The 13,279-nt window shown below is 39.8% G+C and overlaps 1 pseudogene; it reads left to right on the plus strand.

The window, feature by feature from the left end:
* The first annotated feature begins 1,234 nt into the window (after window positions 1-1,234).
* On the plus strand, window positions 1,235-1,742 carry LOC118889876 (annotated as a pseudogene).
* The last annotated feature ends 11,537 nt before the right edge of the window (window positions 1,743-13,279 follow it).

Consider the following 13,279-nt stretch of genomic DNA (forward strand, 5'->3'; position numbering starts at 1 on the left):
GGAGGACGATGTGCCCCCATCTAAGCATATGTATCAACACAGCCATACAGAAGTTTGTCTCCATATATTTGTGGTTTTTAACATCAATTGTAAATGAAATGGTGCGTGAAAATTTTGTATGTTTTTATAACATATCATTTCTATACTTTACGATATCTCCTTTGACTCTCTTCGCTCTTAATACAGCTTACCCAGGACCTTTTGATGAGTCATGGTAGATCACCGTAAAGACAACTCATATCATTAAATGAATCTTCCTCAACTTTCTGCTTTCCACATGAAACATTCCTGCTTTTACACATATAATTCACTTTCCCTCCCTTAATAGTAAAAAAGATATCTCTCTTACTTTTAAATAGTGTGCCTCTGTCCAAACGCTTCACCCACTCCATTCTCTTTGACTTCTCTGGCACCTCAGCCCACTGATCATCCAAACTCTATGGTCTGGTTCTTCAGGACTTTCTTGCTACTGATTTCTTGCCATCATTTAAAATATTCAAGCATGCTCCTCTTAAAAAATATTGAATATTCCTCCAAACTCATACATGACTCTCCTGTAACCAATCTATTTTTTCTCAGAAATACCAATGATCTCTTTATTATTAAATCCAAAAGGTATTTTTAACCTCCTTCATCTAGACAAGGGTTTCTCAAATTCTAATGTGAGCAGGAATCTTATTAAAATGCAGATTCTGACTCAGGAAGTCTGGGTAGGGCCTGAGCTTCTGCATTCAGAGTAGCTCCCTGGTGATGCAGTTGCTACTCACCTGCAGACCACATTCAGAGCAGCCACTTTCTGCAGTGCTTGCCACTCCTTTCGGAGACTTTTGTGCTCCTTGCAGGAAGGAGGTGAGGAAGGTTCACAAAAATTTTGAACTGCTCTTTGTTTCTCCATCTGACCAGTAGAGGGGGCTGCTGTGTAAACTGGAAATGGTTTTTCTGTATAAGATCAGAATAATCTCACAAAAACCTTCCTTCCCTACAGTTTAAAAAGATATTCTGACACCACTTTTTGCACAATGACATGTAAAGCATCTCAGACGCCAGAGGCAGGCAGTTTTGTTAAGACAGCCTCTCTCCCAACACACCTTACAACCTCCATCAGAAGAAATCTAAATCCTTTGTCATTCCTCCTCAACCTCACAGCAACCTGGGTTCAAGTCCACCAGTCATCAGGCTTTTGTTTGTGGAGAATCTCCCAGAAAGGAGCTCACTGCCTCTTCACTGCTCCGCCATGACCTTGGTGTTCACCTTGATGCTTGATGTCCTCCTGTTCCTGAGTGAGTACTGTTCCATTTTACTCTCTTGTCTGCACATGGAACATTGCTTTGGACTGACTTTGAATAGAGACTTTTTGTTCTGGCTGAGTTCATTGATTCAGCATTGATGTTTCAGGAGAAACGGGAGCCCAGTTGGTGACCCAGCCTGACGGCCTCATCACTGTCTCCGAAGGAGCCCCTCTGGAGCTGAGGTGCAACTACTCATCTTCTTTTCCACCCTATCTCTTCTGGTACATGCAGTACCCCAATCAAGGACTCCAGGTTCTCCTGAAGTACACATCTGGAAACAGCCTTGTCTCAGGTATCAAAGGTTTTGAGGCTGAATTTAGGAAGAGTGAGACCTCCTTCCACCTGAGGAAAACATCAGCCCATTGGAAAGACTCGGCCAAGTACTTCTGTGCTCTGAGTGACACAGTGACTAAGACTACAGTGGGAGATGAACACAAACCTCCTGACACATAGTAGCTTAAAAGACTCAGGGTCTCAGCCTATGCTATTTTCAGGAAGTTGGCATGTTCTGTGAAGGCAAACAGTACAGAGAATACAGAATCCTGAAAGTGTTTGGTTCCCATGGGTGTCTTAGATTTCTTTTCTTTTTCTTTTTTCTTTTGCAAAGGAAAGACTATTGTTTTCTTAATTTCAGTGTTCTCAGTGGTCTTGAGGCTGGTGGGTGGTTTCCTGTCAGTGTCACCTGAGCCGGGCTTGTTCGGTGAGCTGATTGGCTGCAGGAGTAGAAAGATCCAGAACAAGTCATGACACTCACCACCCAGGCGGTTAGCTATGTATCTTAAGGTGAAAATTTCCCAGGAGCCAGGCAAAGCGTCATGAAGAGGCTAGCGGGCGCTGCGCTGGGGCTTTTTTTTTGCCCAGGTGTGCTATGTGTTGGGACTGCCCCACAGGGGAACCTGAAGGATTGAGCAGCCGCTGCGCTGTTGAGGGAGGGAGGAGGGGCTGACAAGTCCTGCACACTTTCTATCCTTATTATCAATGCGGCACTTTCAGGGATTTGTCGGAGTTACAGTAACACTCGCTTACAACAGTTTCTCTGTTTCTCATCAGGTGTGTGAGGGGTGGATGTGAAGCAGAGTCCCCAAGCCCTGAGTCTCCAGAAGGGAGCTAGTTCCACGCTGCAGTGTAATTTTTCCACCTTTGCTGACAGTGTTCAGTGGTATCGTCAGAATCCTGGGGCCACTTCATCCACCTGTTTTACATTCCTTCAGGGGCAAAGCAGAATGGAAGATCCAATGCCACGACAGTCCCTAACGAACGCCGCAGCTCATTGTACATTTCCTCTTCCCAGACCACAGACTCAGCCATTTACTTCTGTGCTGTGCTGCACGGTGCTCCAGGTACCTGCAGCCTGTACACAGACCCTCAGCGGGGCTCAGCCCCTCCTCCAGCCATGATCACACCCTGAGGCCACCATGCCTCATTTGCACTGTTTATTATTCCTTACCTACACTGGTACCGTTTTAACCGCAGACACTTTTTGGCCCTACAGATTTGGGATTTTGCCTTTATCTTCCCTTCTCATTCTATATTTCCTTCTACACTAGAACCTCTAACGAGGCTAGGAGAGTAGTTCATAAGAAGACAGAATTAAAATAAATATTTAACCACAATATGCTGAACTCCAAAATGGTAAAAGGTGAAAGAAACGAGAAGAGAAAAATAGCTCCAATAAAGATGTTATCTGACTTAGTTGGGTGTCTCAAGAATGTTCAAGCCTGCCTCACCATGATGTGTCCCAACAGGCAATTGCAAATACTCTCATCTCATCCTACTCGTGCAGCAAACCAAAAAAAAAAAAAACTTGCTCAATGTTCATATATGAACTTGGTCATTTAAAACAAATTTATTCTCTTGCAGTTCTGGATGCAGAAGTCTGAAATCAGTTTCACTGGCTAAAGTTGATGTCTGGGCAGGGTTTATTCCCTTCCTGTGCTGTACATTACATACTTTTAATTTATTTATTTTATAAGTTGAAATTTGTACCTCTTAATCCCCTTCACCTATTTCACCCCTATACCCACCACTTTCCTCTCTAGTAACCAATAGTTTGTTCTCTCTATCTCTGAGTCTTGTTTCTGTTTTATTTGTTCATTTGTTTTGCTTTTTAGATTTCATGTATAAGTGAAAGCATACAGTATTTGTCTTTCTCTGTCTGACTTATTTTGCCAAGTATAATACCCCCCAGGTCTATCCTGTTGTCCCAAATGGCAAGATTTTATTCTTTTTTTATGGTATATATTATGTATATCCTCTGTATCCATGCATATGAATACTGTGATTGCTTCCATATCTTGGTTTTTGGAAATAATGGTGCTGTGGAACTTTTTTGAATTAATGTTTTTGTTTTCTTCTGATAGATACACAGGAATGTAATTGCATTGAATAGAAAATATTTAGGAATAAATTTAAACAAGGAAGTGAAAGACCTGTACATTGAAATCTACAAGACATTGATTAAGGACATTAAAGAAGACAAAAATAAATGGGAAGATACTTTGTTCTCATGGACATAAAAAATTAAGTTGTTAAAATATCTATACTACCCAAAGCAATCTACAGATTGGATGAAATCCCTGTCAAAATTCTATGGCACTTTTCACAGAAATAGAACAAAAAAATCCTGAAATTTGTATAGTACCACAATAGACCACCAATAGCCAAAGCAATCTAGAGAAAGAAGAACAAAACTGAGGGCATCACATTTGCTTATTTCAAACTATATTACAAAGCTATAGTAGTCAAAACACTGTGATATTGGCATAAAAACAGACACATTGATCAATGGAGCAGAATGGAGAGGTCAAAAATAAACCCCTGTTGTCTAGGTGCTCCGGCCTGGTGTCAGGCCTGAGCATCTGAGGTGGGAGAGCTGAGTTCAGGATATTGGACCACTAGAAACCTCCTGGCCACATGTAATATCAATCAGTGAGAGCTCTCCCAGAGATCTCTGCCTCAATGTTAAGACCCAGCTCCACCCAATGACCAGCAAGCTCCAGTGCTGGATGTCCAATGCCAAACAACTAGTAAGACAGGAACACAGCCCTACCCATCAGCAGAGAGGCTGCCTAAAATAATATTAAGTTCACAGACACCACAAAACACACCACTGGACGCAGACCTGCCCACCAGAAAGACAAGAACCAACCCCACCCACCAGAACACAGACACCAGTCCCCTCCATGAGGAAGCCTACACAAGACACTGAACCAACCTTATCCAATGGGGGCAGACACCAAAACAAGGGGAATTATGAACCTGCAGCCTGCAAAAAGGAAACCCCAAACACAGTAAGTTAAACAATATGAGAAGACAGAGAAATATGCAGCAGAGGAAGGAGTAAGGGAAAAACCCACCAGAGCAAAAAATATGAAGAGAAAATAGGCAGTCTACCTGAAAAAGGATTCAGAGTAATGATAGTAAGGATGATCCAAAATCTTGGAAATAGAATGGAGACAATACAAGAAACGTTTAACAAGGACCTAGAAGAACTAAAGAGCAAACAAACAATGATGAACAACACAATAAATGAAATTTAAAATTCTCTAGAAGGAATGAATAGAGAATAACTGAGACGGAAGAACGGGTAAGTGACCTGGAAGATAGAATAGTGGAAATAACTACCGCAGAGCAGAATAAAGAAAAAAGAATGAAAAGAATCGACGACAGTCTCAGAGACCTCTGGCACAACAATAAATGCACCAACATTCGAATTATAGGGGTCCCAGAAGAAGAGAAAAGGAAAGGGACTGAGAAAATATTGGAAGAGATTATAGTTGAAAACTTCCCTAATATGGGAAAGGAAATTGTCAATCAAGTCCAGGAAGCGCAGAGAGTCCCATAGAGGATAAATCCAAGGAGAAACACGCCAAGACACATATTAATCAAACTATCAAAAGTTAAATACAAAGAAAAAATATTAAAGGCAGCAAGGGAAAAACAACAAATAATATACAACGGAATCCCCATAAGGTTAACAGCTGATCTTTCAGCAGAAACTCTGCAAGCCAGAAGGGAGTGCCAGGACATATTTTAAGTGATGAAAGGGGAAAACCTACAACCAAGATTACTCTACCCAGCAAGGATCTCATTCAGATTTGATGGACAAATTAAAACCTTTACAGACAAGCAAAAGCTGAAAGAATTCAGCACCACCAAACCAGCTTTACAACATGCTAAAAGAACTTCTCTAGGCAGGAAACACAAGAGAAGGAAAAGACCTACAATAACAAACCCAAAACAATTAAGAAAACGGAAATGGGAACTACATATTGATAATTACCTTAAATGTAAATGGATTAAATACCAAAAGACATAGACTGGCTGAATGGATACAAAAACAAGACCCGTATATATGCTGTCTACAACAGACCCACTTCAGACCTAGGGACACATACAGACCGAAAGTGAGGGGATGGAAAAAGATATTCCATGCAAATGGAAATCAAAAGAAAGCTGGAGTAACAATTCTCATATCAGACAAAATAGACTTGAAAATAAAGACGACTACAAGAGACAAAGAACGACACTACATAATGATCAAGGGATCAATCCAAGAAGATATAACAATTGTAAATATTTATACACCCAATGTAGGAGCATCTCAATACATAAGGCAAATGCTAATAGCCATAAAAGGGGATATTGACAGTAACACAATCATAGTAGGGGACTTTAACACCCCTTTCACCAGTGGACAGATCATCCAAAATGGAAATAAATAAGGAAACACAAGCTTTAAATGACACATTAAACAAGATGGATTTAATTGATATTTATAGGACATTCCATCCAAAAACAACAGAATACACTTTCTTCTCAAGTGCTCATGGAACATTCTCCAGGATAGATCACATCCTGGGTCACAAATCCAGCCTTGGTAAATTTAAGAAAATTGAAGTCATATCAAGTATGTTTTCTGACCACAACACTATGAAACTAGATATGAATTACAGGAAAAAAACTGTAAAAAATACAAACACATGGAGACTGAACAATATGCTAGTAAATAGCCAAGAGATCACTGAAGAAATCAAAGAGGAAATCAGAAAATACCTAGAAACAAATGACAATGAAAACAAGACGACCCAAAACCTATGGGATGCAGCAAAAGCAGTTCTAAGAGGGAAGGTTATAGCCATACAATCCTACCTCAAGAAACAAGAAACGTCTCAAATAAACAACCTAACCTTACACCTAAAGCAATTAGAGAAAGAAGAACAAAAAAACCCCAAAGTTAGCAGAAGGAAAGAAATCATAAAGATGAGATCAGAAATAAAAGAAAGAGAAATGAAGGAAATGATAGCACAGATCAATAAAACTAAAAGCTGGTTCTTTGAGAAGATAAACAAAACTGATAAACCATTAGCCAGACTCATCAAGAAAAAAAGGGAGAAGACTCACATCAATAGAATTAGAAATGAAAAAGGAGAAGTAACAACTGACACTGCAGAAGTACAAAGGATCATGAGGGATTACTACAAGCAACTATATGCCAATAAAATGGACAACCTAGAAGAAATGGACAAATTCTTAGAAAAGCACAGGTTTCCGAGACTGAACCAGGAAGAAATAGAAAATATAAATAGATCGATCGCAAGCACTGAAATGAAACTGTGATTAAAAATCTTCCAACAAACAAAAGCCCAGGACCAGATGGCTTCACAGGAGAATTCTATCAAACATTTACAGAAGAGCTAACACTTATCTGTCTCAAACTCTTGCAAAATATCGCAGAGGGAGGAACTCTCCCAAACTCATTCTATGAGGCCACCCTCACCCTGATACCAAAACCAGACAAAGAGGTCACAAAAAAAGAAAACTACAGGCCAATATCACTGATGAACATAGATGCAAAAATCCTAGGGGCAGGACAGGAATAAAGGCGCAGACGTAGAGAATGGACTTGACACGGGGAGGGGGAAGGGTCAGCTGGGATGAAGTGAAAGAGTGGCATTGCCATATATACACTACCAAATGTAAAACAGATAGCTAGTGGGAAGCAGTTGCATAGCACAGGGAGATCAGCTCGGTGCTTTGTGACCACCTAGAGGGGTGGGATAGGGAGAGTGGGAGGGAGACGCAAGAGGGAAGAGATATGGGGATATAAGTATATGTATAGCTGATTCACTTGTTATATAGCAGAAACTAACACAACAATGTAAAGCAATTATACTCCACTAAAGATGTTAAAAAAAAAAAAAAAGAAGAAGGCCACAAGGGAACTTTTGGGTCATACATATGCTCTTTACCTTCATTGTAATAATGATTTCACATTTGTACACCCATGTAAAAAATGATCAAGTTGTACATTTTAAGTATATGCAGTTTATTAGGTGTCAAGTATGCCTCAATATAGCAGTTTTTTTAAAGAGTGAAATCAAAAGCAGACAGAGCTAAATGTTGAAAAACAATTAGTACTCCAGGGAGCAGAATTTTTCACTTTCTCGTAATTACATAGAGGAAATTGTTTCAAGCATGCAAGGGCTACAGGACATTTTCTATGTCTCATAAGAAATAGCATACTCTGTTGCAATAAATAGATGTAACTCATATATAAATTAATTGTAGAAAAAGTCATTAATTATTCAACATTTCTCAGTCTAGCCAAAGGATGGCAGTGTCTAAAAAGTATTTGAGTTAGGTTTGCACAGTGCTGGACAAACAAGAAACCATGTCTGGTCTCTGATTGGTGCAGTCTCCTGCACCAATGAGAGACCACTGAGCTAAAATAACCACTGCTGGGGAAACCCATTCAAGAAAACCTGATTCGGCTGTGTTTTCTAAGGAATCAAGGGATGGAGGCTCTTCTGTAAGTACTCGTAAGGATATTGGAGTTGCAGACAGCCTATGAGTATGTGGTTAAATCTAGGAGAGTCAGGAGATGATCACAGCTTCCTGAGGGCATGAACTAAGTTATCTTCTGTCCTGGGAAGGCCATTGTGAGAGCCAGATACAAGTAGAAGAAATAGTCTTCTATGTTGACGTGATAACGTTGCTGCTTGGGGGGAGTGGGGCGGGAGAAAGAAAAACCATTTCCAATATGGGCATGAAAATCTTATGTGGGTCTCCTGTATTTTCTTTACTTTGTCGTTTTTGAACAGGGCTCAGTAGCCAAGAACTGGAGCACAGGTCACGGTCCCTGATCATCCAAGAGGGAGAAGATTTCACCATAAACTACAATTCATCAAAGACTTCACATGCCTTATACTGGTACAGACAAAAGCATAGTGAAGGTCTGATCTTCTTGATGGTGTTATGGAAATTTGGGGAAGAAAAGAGTCAATGAAATATAACTGTCAAGTCGGATGAGAAAAAGCATCAAAGTTCCCTGCATATCACAGCCTCCCAGCCTAGCCACTCAGGCATCTACTTCTGTAGAGGAGACACATAGTGATCTCCAGACCTCTACAGGATGTCCCCATACATACATCTGGACCACAGATGCTCCCTGACACAGGGCTCCTGAGCGGTGTCTGGGACACTTGCCAAGATTAGGAGCCTAAGGAAGGTGCTATTGTCTCATTGCCAAAAAAGAGGGAAAGGAGCGAGAGCAAAGGAAACTATATCTTCATTCCAAAATTTAATTTTACTGTTTGTTCTGGTGATTGTTACTTTTTTAGTAGGTAGAACCTCAAACAGGGGTGAGAATGGCATGAATGTCAGTGATTGCATAACCATGCACATATCTTGTGCCTTTATTGTCCCAGGGAAACTCTCTCCCATCTGTTATTCACACACCTTGTTAATAGGAAGAAATTCTCAGTCATTTATTGGGTTGTTTGTGGCATATTAAGACTATACCATGAGTATTGGAACAGCAAGATTGTCATACTGGGAAGAGTCAGGGGCAATACTTTTTTCTACGTTTATGTTATAAATATAGAGATAGACCAACAGATGGATAGACAGATGAGAGAGAGAGAGAGAGAAGGTGAAAAGACGTAGATCGATACCTAATCTTGTCTCATACTGGCCTTCCTTCTCCAACAACGTGGCCTCACTTGTTCTCACTGCCCACGGGCTGCAGCCACACCCAGCTGGCCCTTCACCTCTCATGTAGCTTCACAAAGAAACAAGTCATATTCAGTCTTGTGGCAGAGCTCAACTTGCAGACTTTTTTTCACTTGTCTTATTGTTGTTGATGAAAGATCTGAACTTAGGGCCAGATGGAATGGAATTGGGACACGTAAATATTTTGTCTTTACTCTTTCACCATCCATGTGCCTTTATCGCCTCCCTCCCATCTCTGTTCCTGCTTTTCACCCAACCCCTCGTGTACCCTATGACCCTTTAATACCCCTTTTGCCCACCCAAAGCCTGAAGTTTCTAGTCACTGAATTGCTTTCCATAATTTTCTTTCACTCTACGGATTCCATATCCGTTTCCCAAATCAATCTCTAAAATGGAGTGGTTTATACCCTAACGTACATTTCAATGCAACATGCTGGATTAGCTCTTCCCAGATTGTATTTGAAAAGGAATGTTAGAGGAGATTGAAAAGATCAAATGGTACATTTTCAGTTGCTGTGACAGTTGGATAGGAAGGATGTTTCACAGTAAAACAATTTCCCACAATTCCAAGGCATAGTGTAGCCCATCTGCCCATGTGTAGGGCGGTTCCCGTGAGCAAGAGTGCCACCACCATAGTGTAGTTATTTTTTTAAAATACGTATCTTTTCAAATTTCTTCATAATGATAATATACTTCAAAAAGGAAAAAGAATAAAGATTCTATTGCTTGACACTACACATAATAATTTGCAGCATCTGTTATCTAAGACAGATATCATTTACATAACAATCACTGCAATAACTATGTACAATACACATTTAAAGAACCATATTCATTTAGATTTAATACAGTAAAAGGCATCGAATGGAGATATTATTATCTTCATTTTGCTGATGAGGCAGAAAAATTCCCATCAAGGAATGCTTTTGAGAACTAGAATTCTAAGGAAGCACATCAGAGGCTACAGTCACTCCAGAGACATATAGAGGCCACTTGTCTCACCTCCGCCCACTTCCTTTGATTAGGTGCCACTGAACAAATTTTCTCATGGTCATTGCCCACCGACCTGGAGCCTGAAGGCAGGTCACACTTTGCACTCACTTCCCCAAACTGCATATCAGAAAATGGTGGAAACTGGGTCATTTTGCGCCCGATCCTACCAGGTAAATGAGCTAGACCCTTTTGGATCCCAAAACCTCTCCCCTGGGACAACGTGTGCAGCCCTGGAACTGTCAGTTTCCTGAACTTTATAGGGGTACCCCCTATAGTTACTTCATTTTGTTTTACTGGGGTTCCTGATTGGTATCTTTCTTCTTTTACAACTTGAAATAGAAATAATTCAGCCTTTTATTGCAGGATTTTCTTCCTGAACAAGATCACTACAACCTTTTGCTATGCCTTGATTAGCAATCCCAATTAGAAGATCATCTGAACGAATAAATTAGAATACACAGCAATGGTATTTCTGAGGTTGTTGTGGTTTGCAAACTTTAGACATATATGACATATATCTTAGTAACCTGAGTGTATTTTTAAATTTCCCTACAAATTACTGCTAACAGTCTAAGCTAGTGAGGCTGTATTCTTGGAGGCCTGAGAGATATGGTCCCCTATATATACATATATAAAATTTCCTTGAAGCTTCATGTTCATAAAATTCATGTGTTACATTCTATTCTATAATGTATAGAATATATCATATATTATATATTGTATAATATATTTTATATATCGATATATATCTATATATAATATATATTATAGATGTATTATATTATATCTATAATATATTGTAGAACATATAATATATGATATGTTCTATAATATATCCTTATTTGTTTCAATATACCAAAAAAAAAAAAAAGCTTTAAATTGATGACCCAGAATTGCATACCATGTTTATCCCAGTGGTTGACGTCACCCTCATACACTGCTGGCTGACTTAGTCTCCCTTCGGGGATAGAAATATATTGACAGAATTCTCAAGGAAATGGGGATGCAATCAAGGCTGAGGCAGCAGGTCTCAGGGAGGACTGGAACAACAACTCCTCACTGCTCTTACTGAAGCAACCGAGATGATCACAAGGGGGGCAATAGCCCTAGTGATACACCTCTCATCCAATCATCTCTGAGCGTGCCACATTCCATTAAGATAGTACCAGATTAATGCAAATTTGTTTTGATCTAAATGAAGATGTTTCTGTTTTTTGTTTATTCTTTTTCTTTTAAAATGCATTTCTCCAATTAAAAAATTCAGTCATCAAAAAAAGAAATGTAAGGTTATCAATATTTTTACTTGGTAGGGGGCAGTGATTCATATTAAGAAGCCTACTATACAGTAGGAATAGAGAAGAAACAAGGTAAATACACAACCAGAAGTGAATCTCAGGCAAACCTAGAGCGAAAATTGGCATTGATACTAGAAGGAGAAAAGGACACTTGGAAAATCAGAAATAGATTTCCTTGCACTCGTAAGTCTGAGGAGCACAGTGGGCCATAAAACAGGTACTCTGGTCAGTACATGGTGGAAGTTCATTTACCTAAATCAGGACTTCCTCAGGTACTCAGCCCAGATCCTAGGTGGTTGAAATTCCAAGATTTGGGATCAATTTTTTAAGGCAAAACTTCCCCTCTAAAATTCAATCTTGTGAAGATACGGTTTTGTTATTATTCAGAGTTTTATTTTCTTCTTTAAGAAAAGTTGGAATGTTCACACCACTGTGTTAATAAGCTACAGTAACCTTCTTCTTCCTGCATTGTCTCTCCAAGGGTCCTTGTCTCTCTCTCTCTCTCTCTTTTTTTTTTTTTTTGCCTTTGCCTTTCATGTTAAGTCGATTTTTTTCAAATGTCTATTGATCCCAGATGCTCCTTCATACTTAGTGGGATATAAATCTGTGATTTAAGCAAAAGAAGACAGCACTGGTTCTTCTGTTTTTAAGTATTTGCCTCACTTAACTCTCAACTGAGCCTAGCATCCCAGACTCTTATGACCCTTTATTCAATATCTTCATAAAAATAGACTTTAGGCTTTCAGGGCACCTGGATTTTTTAAAATCATTTCCCTCTGTGGACCCTTAGGGTACAACTTCCTTCGGTTGGCTAAACCAGTTACCACTTGTCTATTCACTCTCATTTCCCAAAACATCTCACCTGCTGTCATCCCTCACCTGTCCTATAAGTCCTTTGGAGTTTATAACTTTCTAAAAAAAACTTACTCTCATTCCAGCGGGTTCTCGGAAAGGAACAGAGAAAAATATGTCTTTAGTTCACCGTGTGTAATCCTAAGTCTAGCTTTCACTGATTTTCCAAAGAGATATTATAAGGTTTCCAGGGGTAGTGTTCCTGTCTGTCTTGTTCATGCCTCTATATCTCCCTGGCAGATAGTGGGTACTCAATAAGTGTTCATCAGATGAATGGGAGAAATAGGAGAATTCTTTTTAAAAACTCTCCAATGAAAGGACAGCAATCTAGTGACTAGCCAAAAGGGGGCAGTGCTTCCATTCATATTAACTTTCAAATTAAGCTCAAAATTCAAAGAAACCTCCAGCTAGAGGTCAGATTGGCTGATACACAGGACAGATATTTTAACATCACGATGGTATTTACAGTGTTACTCTAAGCCCAAAGGAGCTTCTTGAAGCGAAAACCCTTTTAGGAAGTAACTCTTTGCTGAAAGACGTGATGGGGATGTTCCTTAAAGGTTTATTAATAATCCTGTGGTTGCAGCTGACATGTGAGTATTGAGGGTTTCTGAGCCTTGATCAGGGAATTCTAAAGGGGTAGAAATTCTGTGAGGGAAGGAGGTGAGGCCTAACTGGGTCTATGAAAAGAGGGAAACAGAAGGAGAAACGTGAAGGAGGGAGGGAGAAAAGGGAAAAGCAGGGCAGGGGAGTTAGGGAGTAGAGTGTCCATCACAGCTCTGAGAAAGGTGATCTAAAAAGGATTTTGAATACCTTCCTTTGTCTTTCTAAGCAGGC

The sequence above is a fragment of the Balaenoptera musculus genome, chromosome 2, assembly GCF_009873245.2.
Source record: "Balaenoptera musculus isolate JJ_BM4_2016_0621 chromosome 2, mBalMus1.pri.v3, whole genome shotgun sequence".
In the NCBI taxonomy this organism is placed as follows: domain Eukaryota; kingdom Metazoa; phylum Chordata; class Mammalia; order Artiodactyla; family Balaenopteridae; genus Balaenoptera; species Balaenoptera musculus.